The following is a 13,214-nucleotide window of genomic DNA, read 5'->3' as shown; positions in this document are numbered from 1 at the left end:
GTCCTACCGCCCGTGTACTCCGGGGCTTTCTCCACGTCTCCCTGGTCTGCAGACCAGGAAGACGCGGAGCAAAGCCACGGGGGGCCTCGGGCTCGGGCAGCGAGGCAGCCCAGGCACGCCTGGGCTGCTCCGCTGCCGGCTTCCCCGAGGCTTTGCAAAGCCTCGGGGAAGCCGGCAGCGGGACAGCCTAGACGCCCTGCTGCTGGCGTCCTCAGAGGCTTTGCTCCCCGTCTCCCTGGCAGACCAGGGAGACGGGGAGCAAAGCCGCAGAGGACCCAGGTGGCGGGACCGCGGTGCATCTCGGTCCGCTGCCCGCGTCTTCCTGGTCTGCTGGGGGGACGGGGGGGGGGCGCAGCTAGTACGCTCCCCCCCCCCCCCCCCCCCCAGCAGACTAGGCTTTTCTCCAGACGCCTGTGGCAGAGCAGCTGGGGCGCTGCCGGTTGGTCAGTTTCAGCAGCGGCTGAATCAGGACGCCTGGGGCAGAGCAGATGGGGTGCTGCTGGGTTGGTCCAGTAGCGCTGAGGAGCAGCGCTACTGGAGCAACCCAGCAGCACCCCAGCTGCTCTGCCCCAGGCGTCCCCAAGTCAGCTTCTGCTGAAACTGACCAGCGCTGACTACGCTATCATGTGCCGAAAGTGTCCGTCTGCTATGTACATTGGACAAACATCTCAGACACTTCGCAAAGGATTAATGCCCACAAAACAGATATCAGACAAGATCACAAAGAGAAAACAGTTTCTTGCCACTTTAACCAGAAAGGACACTCTCTAAATGACTTAGCCACCTACATTCTGCTACAAAGACCTTTTACATCTGCACTTGAAAGGGAATCCTCTGAACTGTCATTCATGTTAAAATTCGACACTTACCAACAAGGACTTAACAAGTCTTTGAACTTTCTCACCCATTACCAAGACAGTTTCCCCAATTATCACCTGTAATACCATTAACTCACAAACATCCCACTCTCCCTACCTTTAATATCAGCAATTCACAGACACTTACCTTCCTTCCTCCCCCTTCCCACCCCCCCCCGCATCCCCCTTCTGTTCTGCAATGTGATTTGTCCTTTTCATATTTGTTCATTTTTTTTAAATTGTATCCTTTGGTATATATGGTTGTGACTACTTTCTTCCACTATTTGATCTGAGGAAGTGGGTCTGGCCCACGAAAGCTCATCATCTAATAAACCATCTTGTTAGTCTTTAAAGTGCTACATTGTCCTGCATTGCGCTGACTACAGGAAGCCCAAGGCAGAGTTGCTCTGCCCCGGGCTTCCTGGAATCAGCTGCTGATCAGTTTCAGCAGCAGCTGACTTGGGGACGCCTGGGGTTCTTAAGTTGATTCTGTATGTAAGTCAGAACTGGCGGTCAGTTTCAGCAGCGGCTGAATCTGGACGCCAGTTCCGACTTACATACAGATTCAACTTAAGAACAAACCTACAGTCCCTATCTTGTACGTAACCCGGGGACTGCCTGTATTCTATAGTCCCCGGGGGTGGGGCTGGCAGCCAGCACACTCTGTCCCCTCTTCGAAGGAGTCCCCTACCACTCAGCACTGTGGCCTCTGTATCAGAGGCAGCAGCGTGGGGTGCCAGGCGGGACCTAGTCCACAAGGGGAGCCAATTTAAAAACCAGCTCTACTTGTGGACCAGCTGCCTATTGTCCTGTGCTGCTGTGCCTCTGATAAGAGGCAGCACCCCTTTGCGGGGAGTGCTGAGCTCCCAGACCGGGCCCAAGCTAGAACTGAGCCAGCCTGCCCACCGAGCTCCTATTACACTTTAAATGCAGAGCCACAGCAGGGGTAGGTCCCGAATGGGGTGCATGCTGGGACTGAAGTGGGCTGCTGGCTAGCCTGCTAAAAAATGTACTGATGGGGTGGGGGGAAATGCGTGTAGTCTATTGCATTAACTGATAAGCTTTTGCTTATAGGGTAATCAACTTTACCAGGGCTACTCAACTTTGGAAGCTCCGGGTGCCACTATGGAACATGCCAAGGGCCGCAACTTATATATGAGGTTGCATATATATGCAAATAGCTTCTTTCACATGGACAGGCATAAATACAAAGATTAAGGCAATGCTATACAACACGCAGGCCCATTTAAGTCAGTTTTGCTAGTATTAATAAAATGCAATATTTACCTGATTTCCACCCATGTGACAGCACTTTTAATGAGCAATGACAGTCCAGGAATTTATCTACTAAAATGCATGTCAACAGAAGACCATTATGTTGACTTGCCGTTGTGGAGCATGTTCCCAGTGGAGGCCACGTTCAAAGGATTCTGCCTGCAGACTGCATGTTGAGCCCTCGTAAACCCAAATCGCACCGCGGGCCGCAAACAAATGGGCAACGTGTTGAGTGGCCCTTGACTATTACGTCCCCAATGTCAACCTTGAGAGAGGCGTGCAGTGAACCTATCTGTGCACCAGAGGGAGCTTGTTCATTGAGTATCTTGGATATTGACAAATTGAACAAGTGCAATTTGCCTTTATAGCTGTGTCAATCGTGCACCATTTGCTCTAAATTTCCTTTCATTGCAGAGTGCGTGGTAACTTAGTTAAGTCTTACAAAACTACATACTTTAGCAACTAATCACTTCCCCCTCTGCTCCTTTATTTGTACAAGCATTCTTTTGTGATGGTAGATGTATACTCAGGTTGGCCTCGTCTGGTTCCTGACAACTACTTCAATTTACCATGAGGAGGGGGGAAGGCTACGTGTGTGGGGGGAATTCGAGGAAGGGGGGCTCCCTGCTTACACGGCTGAACTCAGCAACCACTAGGGGGCAAAGGGGCCAAGTGAGCAGCAGGCAGCGCTAAGCAGGAATCCTCCTCTCAGAATCCCCCCACCCACACACACTCACTCACAAGGGCACCTCTGCCACCTATAACAGCAGTACCCACTGAGGGCATACGCAGGAAGAACCCAAGCCCCTAGGATAGGTGCTAGCGCATACACAATGACATGAGCCCTGAAAGGCCTCTGCATGATATAAGGGCCCAACCATGCAGAGCAGCGGCAGGATTGAGGACCAAATGACATTTAGATTAGAGGTGGTTTTAAGCAGCAAGTATAGTCTGACATATGCACCTACAGATTGCATGGATTGGATGTCCATTAGGGATGTTAAATATCGGTTAATTGAATAGTCTATTAACCCCATGATTTCTTACCGGTTACTTGACTATTCTATAGTCCCCAGGGGTTCATGTCATTGCGCATGCGCTAACGCCTATCCCAGGGGTTTGGGTTCTTCCTGCGCACATGCACAGTGAGAACGGGAGGGGCTGCGGCGCATGTGTATTGGTTGGTGGCCCGCAAGGCTTTTTTAAGGGCAGAGTCTTCAATAGGTGTTTCACCCCAGCCTCCTGCACATGCATGCTGGGAGGGCTGCACCCGAGCGCAGCTTGCTATCCCTGAGGGAAGGAACCTTTCCTAAGCCTCGCCCCACATTTAAATTACTTTGGCCCTGCCCTTTGGCATCACACTTGTATAGCATGCATCAGGTGGGGCGGTAAAGAACAGGCAGTCGGCATGCATGCACACTATGGCAACCTTGTCCTGGGAAGGGTGGAGCTTCCCTTTGGTCTTGCCCCTCCAACTACATGCCTTACCCTGGGAAGTGCCCTCATAGTGATGCAAGCTTGAGCAGGGACATGCACATGTCTTTAGATATAGTTCTATGCTTGCAGTCTGGCCCTTTACTGAAGATTGTGGAATGATACATAGAAATCTTGCCAAGAGATTTGCAATCATGTCAACTGAACACTACAACACAACCCATCGAACTTCAACTCACACCTCCGTCTATCTAAATAGTAAATTCAAGTACACAAGTATCACTCGCCTACTGGTCTTACTGAAAGAAACATTCTAACATCTAGTAGACGAAAACAGGTTTTTTTCCCATTGGTGACAGGTGCAAGATGTAATATCAGTGCATGCAGAACCAGTAAGAAGTGTGCTCTAGTGCTAAAACCAGAAGTTCTCTAGTTTAGATCTATCATCCCTCCTAAGACACCAAGCTTGTAGGAAAGCCTAAATGGCAATGTTCCAGAACAGAGATCCCCCAAAGACCTGCACAAAGGATGATGTGACAACCCCATATTCAAGAAATCACAATTTTGCCTATCAACTATTAAAAATAGCAGCACAGTTTACCTGCCCTGAAGTACAGATTAGCGCTCTGCATCAGACAAGTTCCAGTGATGATTCTGAAGACGACCGAGAAATCTGTGCCATAGCATGACCTACAATTAAAAAGTTTAGGATCCCTGCTGTCTGAATACTGCTCCTAAGCTTGCCATCTGGGCCCCTGAGCACATATATCCATAGCTTCTTTGAAAACAAGTTCCATGCCATTCTTTCATTACAGGTCACCTTTAAGTAGTTAGAGGATTTCTTTCCCAGTGTGATTTGAAAACCAGCAGGAGATGCAACATGTGGCGCTTTAGCCAGAAAATTAGTCATTGTGCCTTTGGATGAAAAGGCTCAAATAAGAATCAGGAGTGTGGAGAATATCTATAGTACCCGAGGAACAACTTGAAAAGTTGTGGAGGGATAATAGGTCCCAAAGAGAATGAAGAGCTGAGTCTGGGAAAGTGCATTTGTAATGGGAAAGAAATGTCCCTAGAGAACACTGAATTGAATGGCAGCATTTAATGTTTTACTCCACATTCTAGCAGTTACTATTCTATATCCCTTTTCCAGTATTTCACCACCCCCCATGTTAAAGCCACGCTGTACCGTACAGGCGAGTGGTAGCTAATTTATTCAGAGTGCCTAGTTAATCTCTGCCCTTGTTTTGATCACGTGTTCTTCACATATTGCTTGTTCCTTTTCTTTATGACTAGCCAGGATGACAGGGACCCTAAATAATAATAATAAAAAAATAATATATGGAGATATACCATCTCATAGAACTGGAAGGGACCTTGAGAGGTCATTGAGTCCAGTCCCCTGCCTTCACCCCAGGACCAAGTACCCTCAACATCCTGACTGTGCTGCCAGGGTTCTGAGATGGAAAAGGGGAAGACACACTGCTTTAGGTTTTCTGGGACCAACATAATGTGGACAGGAGAGGGTGACCGGCAAGGTTCCCCTTTATCTTTTCCATCTATGTGCAGAATAAATTTTTCTATGTTCAAGGAATGTGCACCACCTGTAGAAACACACAACCTAGTTGTGGACACTGTTAATCAGCTGGGTGGCATTTGAATTTCTCCTGAGTGGTCACATGAGCACCCATCTTACAGGAAACATTGGTGACTGGGCGTGGTTTGTATCAAATCAGCAACCTGATGTAAAACAGATTTGAGAGTAAATACCCAGTCAACATGCTTTGGGCTGTTTGATAGAAGGAGTGACATTTCGGTGGGCCCAAGAAAGTGAGCTAAACCTCTGAACTTTTGAATGTCTGTCCATACTGAACTTTTTGGGTTTTGGTATCAGCAGACTCCAATGGCTTGGCGATTTGAGCAGGGTATAAGAAGCCAGGCAGCCCAGGTTTTAATTCTTAGTTCTGCTACTGATCTACTGTCTGACTAACTCATTTCACTTGAACCTCAGTCTAAAACTTAGCTTTAAATCAGATAGATTACAACTCTTTTTTTATTGCCATCGCTTTTCTCCCTCCTACCCAAATGGTAAACAGCCTGGAGCAGTGGTGGGCAACCTATGGCCTGCTGGCCACATGCGCCCCATTAGGGTTCTATGCATGGCCCAAAACACATTTTGTTTATTGTTGCCCAGTGGCAGGGTTGCCAGAGTCTGCTGGTTTCTGTCTGATTTTTTTTTCCTACCGGTACGCATGTAAATCAAGGGTAGGTGAAGGGAGGTGCGTGCTGATAGGGGTTTGGGATGGGTTCCATATGAAGAGAGGTTAAAAAGACTTGGACTTTTCAGCTTAGAAAAGAGGAGAGTAGGGTGGGAGGGATATGATAGAGGTCTATAAAATCATGACTGGTGTGAAAAAAGTGAATAAGGAAAAGTTATTTACTTATTCCCACAACATAAGAACTAGGGGTCACCAAATGAAATTAATAGGCAGAAGGTTTAAAACAGACAAAAGGAAGTTTATCTTTATTCAGCGCACAACCTGTGGAACTTCTTGCCAGAGGATGTGGTGAAGGTTAGGACTTTAACAGGGTTCAAAAAAGAGCTAGATAGATTCATGGAGGTTAGGTCTATCAGTGGCTATGGTGTCCCTAGCTTCTGTTTGTCTGGAAATGAGTGACAGGGGAGGGATCACTGTTGTGATTCCTCCCTCTGGGGCATCTGGTATTGGCCACTGTCAGCAGACAGGATACTGGGCTACATGGACCTTTGTTCTGACCCAGTATGGCCATTCTTATATTCTTAACATTGACTGCGAGAGCCATGCGCTCCCTCTGCATCCAAGCAAAGCGCTGCAATGGTGCAGTTGGCACATACCACAAATTCTAGGTACACTAGCGCAGCTAGCAAAACTACACTATCCTGGGAGATTGTCTTGGTTCCGACAATCTTGCAGCCCACTGAGATGAAGGAGGACTATTCCTGCGGCCCACTCACTAGCCTAGGTTGCCCATCGCTGGCCTAGGATATTCAAAGAGTCCTTTTAATTATCTAAAGACCCAATCCTGCAGTTTGCTGTATGCCCTTGAACCCCATTGACTTCACAGAGATACATTCTACCCCAAAATTAGCACTATCCCCATGGTATTGGAAAGAAGTCATTTCAGCAGGAAAAAGATTCCTATTACAAGGCCTCCCATTTCTGTTGTCTCAAGCAAATAAATAAGCCAGAGGTACCATTCGTTCTGCTATGAAACATTAGATGTCAAAAGAAATGTAACTACTTGAGTAGGCATTATTACATCCCCAAACACCTTAGCACATAGCATGAATTTATCACTCACTGGGGATTGGAATTATTGCTTTAAAGAACAGTACAACTTCAATGTAAAAATGGAGGAAAGGGGATTTATTGGCTACTCGCTTTTTTTTATCCTGCACCCCAGTGAAACTGATGTATAATTCCTCTGTTAATTGCTTGGTAAGTATCATGAAATATAAAAATTGTTCAGCAAGTAGAGTACAGGATTCATTTGGTGTTAAGGTCATTATACTTTGGGAGTTTGTTTATTACACGTTAGTCTCACAGCATCGCCTCTCGGTCTGCAACCTATGATTGCTATGTGGCCCTGGTCCATAACATTCATCACGGAGCTGGACTGTCAGCATTTGCCATCTCACAGCAGACTCTTTCCATGAGTCTTATTTGTGACCTTTTAGAATTAAAAACAAGTTTCTGCTTCCATATTCCTAGCCAACAGCTTCAGTGCCAGGACTGAACAGTTTTCGTTTTATTAACTAAAGACAAATGCTGTTTCCTGCAAAAGGTTAGCTTTTCCTCACAGCTTGACTTGAGGAGGAGATGGTACTTATCATAATAGTAGGGCAATTTGAAGAGATTATCCTCCAAGGGCATCAGGTAAAAATACAAACTGAGAAAAAAAAAGCCCTTAACACAATTTTGATATGTACGTGGAGCAAACTCTCACCCCAGTTGTGATTAGATTTGAAAAGTCCAAGGCACATGCAAGGAGACATAATAAGCTTAAGTAATGGTAATTAAGGGTCTGAACCAAAGCCCATTAAAGTTCATAGGAGTCTTTCCATTGATTTCAAGGGCTCCAGGCCAGACTTTCATTCTCTTCCCAGATCTCAATCTTGCTACCAAGCAGGAATAACATGGGGTCCACCCACCAACATACTCGTTAGTGTAGAATCAGGTTCTCCTAGGGCCTATATGCAGGGGAGCCAACAGCCTCCATGGGGCCCCAGGAAAGGTGTGGAGGGGGGGGAGCTCCATGCTCCTGGAAGGGGCGGGGCCTCTGACAGAAGGGGTGGAGCCTGGGACAGCCAGCCCTCCACACTGCCAAGTGCAACATGCTCTGCTAGCAATTTAAAGAGCCCGGGGCTCCAGCCGCTGCCCCTTTGAAGTGCTGGGCCCCAGGGCAATTGTCCCATTTGCCCCCCCTTGTTGGTGTGCCTGCCTATATGCACAATACCTGCCATGTGTCAGAACAAACCCCTAGTCACTCTAGCACCTCACTAGGAAAGTGAACCAACACACGTACAAACAGTTTAACAATCAGATTTTCTTTCCCCCTTAATTTTAAGTTGTAAGATTTCTGTCAGTTCATCTTTTTCTTCAGTCTTTTGTCCAAGGCTTCATTATGGACTGGACATCATGCTGCTACTGAAACGTGGGCCGTCTGCGTGGGATCTTCAAAGACCTCATAAACCCGCTGCCCAAACAATGCCAAAAGGATTCTGTACGTACACCATCGGATACACCCACATCTCAACTGCCTCTCCTTTCTTTGCTAGCAAAACAACCACACTCTGCTTCTCTGCTTGATCAAGCAGAATAGCAGCTGATTGGTGCTATCTCGGAAAGAGTCTACCCCGCCCTGGCAGAAGCTGGATTGGATGAGCTAATAGACTAAGAGCAGCCAGCGCTAGCATGGGCTGTCACCCCTCCCCATCCCAGGCACGAGTGTTGCCAGATATATAAACATCAGGCACTTTGGAACAGACAGTGCCATGCAGCATGAACCCCGGAGGCACCCCCTGTCCATACTGCAATGGAGCCATTACAGCAAAAGGAAAATGAGACACTGCAGCCTGACGGCCATGCTGGAAGGAAATAAAATGCAGCTCAGAACAATAAATCTATGTGCCAGTGATGGGACATCTGCCTACACTGGCCCTGTAAGGGTTAAAACCAGACCTGGGAGAGGGTTGGGATGGTGGAGCCAGAAGCTGAGAAAGATACAGCCAAGTAGGGCCCAGCTGGGGGCTGTATATATAAGGGATCCTGGAGGGCCGGAGAGACTCATTAATAGGAACGGCCATACTGAGTGAGACCAAAGGTCCAGCTAGACCAGTATCTGGTCTGCTGACAATGGCCAATGCCAGATGCCTCAGAGGGAGGGAACACAACAAGTAATCATCACATGATCCTCCGTTTCCAGACAAACAGAAGCGAGGGACACCATTCCTACCTATCCTGGCTAACAGCCATTGATGGACCTAAGCTCCATGAATACAGCTAGCTCTTTTTTGAACCCTGTTAAAGTCCTAGTCTTCACAACATCCTCTGGCAAGGAGTTCCACAGGTTGACTATGCACTGAGTGAAGAAAAACTTCCTTTTGTTTGTTTGAACTGCCTAGTTACTTCATTTGGTGACCGCTAGTTCTTGTATGGTGGGGATAAGTAAATCACTTTTCCTTATTCACTTTTTTCCACACCAGTCATAATTTTATATACCTCTATCATATCCCCCCTTAGTCTTCTCTTTTCTAAGCTGAAAAGTCCCTGTCTTTTTAATCTCCCTTCATATGGGACCCGCTCCAAACCCCTCGTCATTTTTGTTGCCCTTTTCTGAACCTTTTCAAATGCCAGTACATCTTTTTTGAGATGAGGCGACCACACCCGTACGCTGTATTCAAGATGTGGGCATACCATGGTTTTATACAGTGGCAATAAGATATATTCTCTCTCTCATTCTCTATCCTGGAGCATGAGGGACCTGGCTGCCAGGGAAGCTAGAGGCTTCCTGAGACAGAGCAGGTCTGGGGAAAGGAAGCAGAGCTGGAGAGCTCTGGCCTGACCCCACTCCAAGGCTGCAGGGCCTGAGGGTACTAGGGCTGCAGGCAGACAGCCAGGGTAGAAGGCAGCAGGTCCACACCTCTTGCCAATGCTGAGCGGCCATTTCAGACTGCAGTTGGTGCCTGAGGCAGGGGCTAGATGATGACTGGCAGTGGGTCACTGAAGTAAGGTGGGTGTAGGGGAATTGGGGGGCACTGACCTAGGACAGTACAAGGAAGAAAGGACACTGTGGGCCGGAACGGACACAGAGCTGAACCAGCAGACCTTCAACAGAGGCTGGGACACCGACCAGTAGCGGGCACTCTGAGGCAGGAGCGCTGATTCCCCAAGTGACGAGCAGGCAGCGAGAGCTCGACCCGTGATAGTGCCCCAAACCCTCTGCTCCAGGACGAATGTGGAAGTGGACCCAGCCCTCACTCCCATCTGGGGGGGATGCCCGTGTGGATATTATTTCAGAATGCATTTGAACCAGATCAGGCTGTTGGAATGACCAGAGCCATGCTCTGGGCTTGAAAAATTCATCCTGCCAGAAGGGCCTTTGACAGTGATACAGGGGGCAGAGCCAGCAGCAAGTTCAGATCCCTCTGTACCTACCCTGCACACTTCACCCCCACCACACCCAACTGCGGGGCCCAGACCCCCCGGACACCACTTGAGGGCACCTCTGGACTGGCTGCAGCCTATTCATGCTGAAGCTTCAATCCCCTGTGGGAACTCAGTCCTCCTTTTGCCCTGTTGGTTGGATCCCCATTCCTAAAAACCCTCCTTGCACGTGCGGGGTCTCTCCCTCCCCCATTTCTATGAAGAGAGGTTAAAGCGACTGGGACTTTTCAGTTTAGAAAAGAGGAGACCGAGGGGGGATATGATAGAAGTCTATAAAGTCATGAGTGGTGTGGAGAGGGCAGATAAAGAAAAGTTATTTATTAGTTCCCATAATAGAAGAACTAGAGGACACCAAATGAAGTTAATGTGTAGCAGGTTTAAAACTAACAAAAGAAACAAAAAACAGGACTGTGTAGCACTTTAAAGACTAACAAGATGGTTTAATAGGTGATGAGCTTTCGTGGGCCAGACCCACTTCCTCAGATCAAATAGTGGAAGAAAATTGTCACAACCACTTTCTTTTGTTAGTCTTTAAAGTGCTACACAGTCCTGTTTTTTGTTTCAGCTGCACCAGACTAACACGGCTACATTTCTACCACTAACAAAAGAAAGTTCTTCTTCACACAGCATGTAGTCAACCTGTGGAACTCCTTGCCAGAGGAGGCTGTGAAGGCTAGGACTATAACAGAGTTTAAAGAGAAGCTAGATAATTTCATGGAGGTTAGGTCCATAAAAGGCTATTAGCCAGGGGATAGAAATGGTGTCCCTGGCCTCTGTTTGTCAGAGGTTGGAGAAGGATGGCAGGAGACAAATCGCTTGATCATTGTCTTTGGTCCACCCCCTCTGGGGCAACTGGTGATGGCCACTGTCGGCAGACAGGCTACTGGGCTAGATGGACCTTTGGTCTGACCCAGTACAGCCGTTCTTATGTTCTAGCCTGCTGGCTGTTGGGTAGGCCTTCCCACAAGATTGTGCCCTACAGAAATTGGCAGCTTAGCTCACCCACACGGTGGGGAGAGGGTTTGCCACAGCTCAGAAATTAGCAGTGTTGGGTTTTTTTTTTTTATTCCCAGGCTGTACCATCTGGATGGGACTTATTAAAGTCCAGTCTATCATAGCCAAGATGTCCTACATGGATAAGAGCTTTTCCTGCTCACTTCCTTTGGGAACTGCCAAGCGCTCTCCCTTGGCTAATACACCAAACCTGGCCAGTTGCATGCAAGCGGTTTTGGAAACCGCCTTCTCTGCTCATTTGGATTAGAATGGTTTTATACATATGTAAACTGAAGCACAGAGAGGGAGAAAGTGACTTTCTCCAGATCGTACAGTAAGTCAGGGGCAATGCCACAGTCAGGATCCTGACTCCCCATCCCATCATGAGCTGTGGGCCCCATGCCACCCTCCAGTAAATGAGAGCTGTTTCCCCACATTGGTGGGCATTTGGAAAGCGTCCAGTTCCTGTAATCCGCCCCCTCTACATTGACAGCAGCAGAAGTGACACTGTTGACTGTAAACAAACTTGGAGTGGGGAAATCTCACAAATGAGCTGTTCAGAGAACCACATGCGGCTAATTGTGTTTGCCGAATACACACAAAGCCGGCCCATCCTTTACGTGGCACCATATGGCTCAGAGCAGTGATGAATACTGTATGTTGTCTTTCCCAGTGCCATAGAACCACAAGGCTTCAATTTGTTTAACTGTGGCACCAGATGACTGATCAAGTCCTTGCAGGAAATAATATATTGGAGCCCTCTGAAAGCAGATTGCTATGATTGATGCTTCCCACTGAGGCTTATTATCGCAAGCAGATATGGCATATTTATTGTCTCCACTGCAAACGATTTCTGTGACTTTGTCTGCTAGACCAAATGAGAGATTTACTCCAGCGGAGGGGAAGAAAGGACAGAACCAGCTGCTGTTTGGACTAGAATCTTTTTGTTTATTTCCAGCATAATTTTTAGCTGAGTTATAAACCTCTAAGGTTAGATGGGCATAATAAAGAAAGAATGTGGTGCTACCAAATAACTACAGCAGAGCAGCACCAAACGGAGAGCAGTGCAAGGATGGTCCCGTGGTTTCAACATTGGACTAGGACTCAAAAGAACAGGGCCCTGTTCCCGACTCTGTTGCTAGCTCCATGGAGCTTGGGGAAATCTTGTAGAATCCAAGTTCAAAAGTGCCTGAGGTCCAGATACTCAAAGGTATTTAGGAGCCTAATACCTATTGATTTCAACATACTAATATAAGAGAATAACTAAAAACGACAAATACCAAACAAGACTAAAATCCGTTATTTAAATCAGGAAGGGTTGCTGCTTGCTGATGTAAATCATGATTGAAATCAGAGATTTAAAATCAATCCACCCTGATGAGTGCTCAGCACTTTCTGAAATTTATGGCCCATCTAAGGTCTCTAACATAAGCATGGCCATACTGAGTCAGACCAAAGGTCCACCTAGCCCAGTGTCCTGTTTTCCAACTGTGGCCAATGCCAGGTGCCCCAGAGGGAATGAACAAAACAAGGAAACATCAAGTGATCCAAATCATCAAGCGATCTGTTAAGCCGTTCAGACGAGCACTCATCACTATGGAAAATCTTGGCCTGCTAGTATAAGGCCATAGTGGTTCCGTAGCCCACTCCAGCAGACAGAGGGATACAGATCTGTCAGAGGAGGCTTGTGCAACCCTGGCCAATTAGAGTGAGGAGCAGTCAGCCAATCAGGGCCAGGCTGGGCCCTATAAAAGGCTCTAAGGGCTGAGAGGCACTCACTCTTGTTCCAGCTGTGAAGCAGGAGGGACCTGGCTGCCTGGTAGGCTACAGAGGGTTCCTGACACAGAGCTGTGCTGGAGAAGGGCAGGCAGAGCTGGGGAGCTTTGGCCTGACCCAACTCCCAGGCGTCTGAGCCTGATACAGGGGCCTGAGGGTATTAGGGCTGCAGAGA

The sequence above is a fragment of the Pelodiscus sinensis genome, chromosome 24 (genome assembly GCF_052426305.1).
Source record: "Pelodiscus sinensis isolate ZL-2025 chromosome 24, ASM5242630v1, whole genome shotgun sequence".
Taxonomy (NCBI): Eukaryota; Metazoa; Chordata; order Testudines; family Trionychidae; genus Pelodiscus; species Pelodiscus sinensis.
The sequence above is the reverse complement of the archived record's forward strand: the minus strand, read 5'-3'. Positions refer to the sequence as shown.